This window comes from Natator depressus, chromosome 28 (genome assembly GCF_965152275.1).
Source record: "Natator depressus isolate rNatDep1 chromosome 28, rNatDep2.hap1, whole genome shotgun sequence".
Classification (NCBI taxonomy): Eukaryota; Metazoa; Chordata; order Testudines; family Cheloniidae; genus Natator; species Natator depressus.
The window spans coordinates 5,146,326-5,152,325 of record NC_134261.1 but is presented as its reverse complement, the minus strand read 5'-3'; the positions used below and the strand labels follow the sequence as shown (position 1 = coordinate 5,152,325).

The 6,000-nt window shown below is 49.7% G+C and overlaps 1 non-coding gene across 1 annotated transcript; it reads right to left on the bottom strand.

Annotated features, from left to right (window-relative positions):
* Positions 1-2,184: 2,184 nt before the first annotated feature.
* Positions 2,185-2,258, bottom strand: TRNAT-AGU (transfer RNA threonine (anticodon AGU)). The gene has a single exon. It is a non-coding gene; the product is annotated as a tRNA-Thr (tRNA).
* Positions 2,259-6,000: the final 3,742 nt, after the last annotated feature.

The following is a 6,000-nucleotide window of genomic DNA, read 5'->3' as shown; positions in this document are numbered from 1 at the left end:
TGCTGGTTCAAACCGAATTCAAGATGCAGCTTTTCAGCGACGAGACTCCAGCACATTTCAACAAGAAGAAAATCTCCTCTATTCTGGTTTAGCCCCATTTGACTCCTTCTACCTGTCTTCTCCCCCAGCCCCCTGTCTCTTTCCTTCCCCACTGGGGCCCTGCAGAGAGGAGCCCCAGTCAGTCTCTGTCACAGAGAGTCTGTATCCCATAAAGGGAGGTAGGGTCACTTTAAAACATTGATAATGGGGAGGAGAGGGGTGCGTGGTTAGGGGGAGAAGGGGTGGAGAACTAACAGTGGGGCCCAGAGAGATTCCCCCACAGATCGGGGACATCCCCTGCTGCCCACCATCAGCCAGCTGTGGGAAGAACAACTTGGGATTGCTTGGGGAAGCCACTTTTAAAATCACAAGTGTACCATGCTAATTACATTTTAATAAGACCAAAGCCTCCTCAAACCCAGAGTCACAATCACTGGAATGACTTTGTCCTGATATTTTACCGGCTGCAGACAGAAAGCAAATCAAATGTCAGCTCCCGTTCGGAGTCAACGCACACAGAAGAATCCGGAGGCTCTTAATTCCTTAGGTTCTGCTGCCATTTCATTTCTATCCTGTTCCAAGATTTATCGTTGTGCAAAGCAATGTTAGGCCCCTGGGAGTGTCCCCCCGGTCCGGCCTGCCTCCCCGGGCAATTTAAAAGGGCCCGGGGACCCCCGCAACCACCACCAGCAGCACAAGGGGGCTAAGGCACGCCACTCCTGGAAGCAGCTGGCACGTCCCTGTGGCCCCTGAGGCAGGGGGGTCTCCACACGCTGCCCCGGTCCCGAGCGCCAACTCTGCCATCTGTGGCAATGGGAGCTGTGGGGGGTGGAGTCTGCAGGCAGCTGTGCACAGAGACGCTCCCAGTCCTCCCGCTTAGGGGCTGTTTTTGGGAGATGCCCGAGGTAAACGCTGCACCCCTCATCCTCTCCTGCACCCCCAAGTCCCTGCCCCAACACAGATCCCACACCCTCACCCAAACTCCCTCCAGGAGCCTGCCCTGCACCTCCTCCTGAATCACAACCCCCTGCCTGAGCCCAGACCCCACACCCAAACTCTCTCCCAGAGCCCAACCCCTCTCCCTCCCACACCCAAAACTCCCTCCCAGAGCCTTAGGCAGGTGCGGGGGGGCACGACCAAAAGTTATACAAACCTGCCACCCCTGGGGAGGGGTGGACTCAGAGTAATAAACCCACACTGGTCAGGCTTCTGACTAGGGCAAGATGGCATAGTCCAGGGGTGCAAGGCTGCAGAGCTGGGGGGAATTGGCTGGAGGCTCTCTATCATTAGAATTATGCGTGGCTGGGAGAAGCATTCCTGTAACTCAGTTGGGTGTGTCCCTACCTGTGGATGTCTGTGTAAGTGCAATATGTGCCAGAGAGTCGCAGCTTGTCAAAAGCATCACAGTGTGAGAGGGAGTCCAGGAGGCGGGACCCTTCTGTCACCCGCTGTGGTCATACAGTGCTTCGTGCTCTGCATTGTGGCTTCAAGAGCCATGGAGGCAAGTTGAGTTATGGCGACCTTTTCCTTGTCTCCACATTTTTTAGTGCCTCCCTCCGATGCTTGTCAGAAAAAACGACCGGTTTCTCTTGCAAGCATTTGCATTGCTAGGCAAAGGCACTTGTCTCTGTTTCCCCAAAAGACTGACCAAAAGGTGGGAAGAGCAGACACATTTGGCAAGGCACCACTGGGTGCTGTATCCCTAACCTCCACTTTACCCGGCAGGTGCCCTGGCCAGCTGAGCCATGGTGCCGCTGTCTGGGACTTTTCTCCCAACTGCTCCGTTTTTCATCAATGACAATCAAAACGAAGGTGACAGGAGAGGAACTCTCCATTTCCTGCAAGACCTGCAGAGATTCTCTATCAGGGTCTCCATGCGCAGACATCCCCAGCGAATCACAAGGACGTGTGGCACAGGCTCTCATGTTGCAGCAATTGCAGTCGAAGCAACCGCCTTGCCAGCGCCAGTCACGGCAGCCTTTTCATCAACTCCAGGCTTGTGATTTGATTCTTTCCAACACTTCTGTCTAAAGAAGCCTTTTCCTTAGCAAGCTATTACTTGGATTGCCAAGGGAGGTCTCTTCTGTTTCCTAGAAAGGCATAGGAAAACATGAGCAGAGGAGATCAAAACCCATAAGGACACCAAGGCACCACTGGGAGTTGAACCCAGGATCTCCTGTTTACTAGACAGGTGCTTTAGCCAGCTAAGCCATGGTGCCTGCCTCAAGAATGTGCTTTCAACTAGTCTACTGGATGGTCTAAGACAAGACCTTCACATTTAAAAGTACAGACGTTCCCCATTTCCCCCAAGACTTGAAGACCTTGAGGTGTCTGGCTCTCTGTGCACAGAAAACCACAGCTGAGTTGACAGAGGGCTTCTAACCAGCTACTGTGATCATAGAGTGGTTAGTGCTCTGCATTTCAGTCGCAGCAACCTCGGCTCAATTCTGAGTCATGGTAACCTTTCCATCAGCTCCAGACTTCTCATTTGCCACTTTCCAAGTGTGGTGGGGCGGGTGCCCCCCACAGGCAGGAGAAAGGTTAAGGCAGCCTTGGAGAGGCTGTGCTGAACCCAGCCAATCAGGAGAAGGCTTGCTGGAGCAGCCCATATAATTCCCAGGATGGCCAGCAGGAGGCGCCTCAGTGGTGAGACATGCCCCATTACACCAAGACTTAGCTGCAAGGGAGGATTGCGCTGACAGGTCTTTTCTTTTTATGAAAAGAGATACAAAAAAGGAGCCAACAGACACACTAGGTTCAGCAAGGAAGACCTGGCAGGACAAGCCAGGATCTCCTGGTTTCGTAGGAAGGTGACCATCATCAACCTACCAGCAGTTCTGTGCACAGTGAGGCCCCTGCTGGTGGCAAAAAGCTTTGGTAGAGACTTTTCTGACACCAGCCGTGGTCATGCAGTGTTTAGTGCTCTGTGTTGCAGCTTCAATATCCACGGATGCAAGTTCAGTTATGGGGACATTTTTCTTGTCTCCACATTTGTCTAGTGCCTCCTTTCAACACTTGTCACCAAAAAGACCTGTTTCTTTTGCAAGCAACGTATGACTAGGCAAAGGCAGTCTTCTCCATTTCCTCAAAAGATCGACCAAGCTGTGGGGAGAGGAGATACATTCAGCCAGGCACCACTGGGTGCTGGATCCTGAATCTCCTCTTTACTCAGCAGATTTCTGTTAGGGGGCTTCCCTTTACCCCCTCCCCTGGTTCTTGTCACACAGGCAGAAATCAGAAGACGAGAAATCCGAAGTGTGAGCAATGCAATGTTTATTGGGGTTAGTTTCAAGCAAGCATATCCATAGCTCCACATGCCAGCAGAGTCTGTTTCCCAGTGTTCTGTTCCCAGCTTTGACACCTCAGAGCCTTTATCCATGTCCCTGTTTCCCCCTCCTCTTTCTTAGCAGGCCCAAATATACCTGCAGTGCATGCCCTTGGTCCCACCCCTTACAATTTATGGTCACGTTCCGTTTTGGAGGGTCGTGAGTATCGGGGCTCAGTGCCACCTTTTTTGTATCCCATGGGAGAGGTAAGAAGTGAGGTTGTGTACGGGTCAAGGCCCGGCTGTTCTGTGGCTTTTAGTGTGTCTTATGCCTCCACCCACCCCCCCTTACCCCTCCCAACTGGTTGCTTGACCTTGGCTTGAGAGAGGAGCCAGGCAGTCTTCCAGTATAAGCTCGCATATTACACTCCCACCATACCTAGTAACACTTTAGCTCTATCATTTAACTTTTCCATTATACTAACAAACCCATCTGGCTGGGCAGAAGCAACTTTGTTCTTTGTTCACACATATTAGCAAGGATATAAGAGTATCAAAAAAAATCAAACGCAAAATTCTATCTCAGGCTAACAAACAGGCCTATATACTAACAGGGCCTTGGCCAGATTAGCCACATTGCCGCTCTCTGGGACTTTTCTTCTAACTGCTCCATTTTTTATCTATGACAATTAAAGGGAAGGTGAAAGGAGAGGAACTCTCCATTTCCTGCAAGACCTACAGAGATTGCACTATCAGGGTCTCTGTGCACAGACACACCCAGCGAATCCCAAGGACGTGTGGCGCAGGCTTTTGTGTTGCAGCAATTGCAGCCCAAGCAACTGCCTTGCCAATGCCTGTCACAGCAGCCTTTTCATCAACTCCAGGCTCCTGGTTTGACTTTTTTCCAGTGCTCCTCTGCAGAGAAGCCTTTCCCTTAACAATGTGTTAATTAGATTATTGATGGAGGTCTCTTGTGTTTTCTAGAAAGATATAGGAAAATGTGAGCAGAGGTGGTCACAGAATGATAGACCACAAAAGTCATCTAGTCGAGCCTCCTCTTCTCGGTCTGATGTTGTTTAACATCTTCATTAATTACCTGGATGTAGGAATAGAGAGCATACTGATCAAATTTGCAGATGACTTTGCCAACTATTTCTCTGAGTTGGTTGAAATCCAACTGTCTGATGTCCAGTGCTCTTGTTTTGCTGTTCTCATGTCCTCCTTTCCACAGGATCTTGAATTCTATCAGATCATGATCACTTCCCTCCCACATTCCCAACCACCTTCTAATTCTGAACTCATTTACCCCTGTTGGTCAAAACCAGATTCAAAATGGATAACCCCCTGGTTGTTTCCTCAGCTTTATGAATCAGAAAGTTGTCCTCTACACATGCTAAGAATTTTCAGGACATATTACTGTCATTAATATAAAGAGAAGGATAACCACCTTTCTGTATACAGTGCCATAAAATCCCTCCTGGCCAAGACAAAACCCTTTCACCTGTAAAGGGTTAAGAAGCTAAGGTAACCTCACTGGCACCTGACCCAAAATGACCAATGAGGGGACAAGATACTTTCAAATCTGGAGGAGAGGGGACAAAGGGGTTTGTCTGTCTGTGTGATGCTTTTGCCGGGAACAGATCAGGAATGCAGCCTTCCAACTCCTGTAAAGTTAGTAAGTAATCTAGCTAGAAAATGCATTAGATTTTCTTTGTTTAATGGCTTGTAAAATAAGCTGTGCTGGAGGGAATGTATATTCCGGTTTTTGTGTTTTTTTGTAACATAAGGTTTTGCCTAGAGGGATTCTCTATGTTTTGAATCTGATTACCCTGTAAGGTATTTACCATCCTGATTTTACAGGGGTGATTCTTTTACCTTTTCTTTAAATAAAATTCTTCTTTTAAGAACCTGATTGATTTTTCATTGTTCTTAAGATCCAAGGGTTTGGGTCTGTGTTCACCTGTACCAATTGGTGATGATTATTATCAAGCCTTCCCCAGGAAAGGGAGTGTAGGGCTTGGGGGGGATATTTTGGGGGAAGACATCTCCAAGTTGTCTCTTTCCCCATTCTTTGTTTAAAATGCTTGGTGATGGCAGCATACTGTTCAAGGACAAGGCAAAGTACCTTGGGGAAGTTTTTAACCTAAGCTGGTAAGAATAAGCTTGGGGGGGTCTTTCATGCAGGTCCCCACATCTGTACCCTAGAGTTCAGAGTGGGGAGGGAACCTTGACATGGTGGCAGAGCGGTGGGATCATTTTGAACCAGAGATCATTTTGAACCAGAAGCACAGCAGGATTTTAAGTCCCACTGCGATTTGAACTCCGATGACAGAAGTCAGAGTCCTGAGGGCTGACCATGGGACTTGCAGCTATTGTTATTTCTGGACTCCTGGGTGACCCTGAGCTGGTCGGTTTGCACTCTGCACTCATTGCTTCCCTCCAGCTGCTTCCTCTCTCGGGACTCTCTCTCCTCCTCTGTCTCTGCTGCAGAAGGAGTGAGAGGCTGGGCTCTGGGAGGGAGTTTGGGTGCTCAGTGCAGACTCCGGGCTGGGACAGGGGGTGGGAGTGAGGGGTTCAAGATCTAGGAGGGAGTTTGGGTGCTGGGTGCAGGCTCCAGGCTGGGCCAAGTGGTGAGGGTGCAGGCTCTGGGATGGTGTTTGGTTGCAGGCTCTGGGAGGGAGTTTGGGGACATCAGG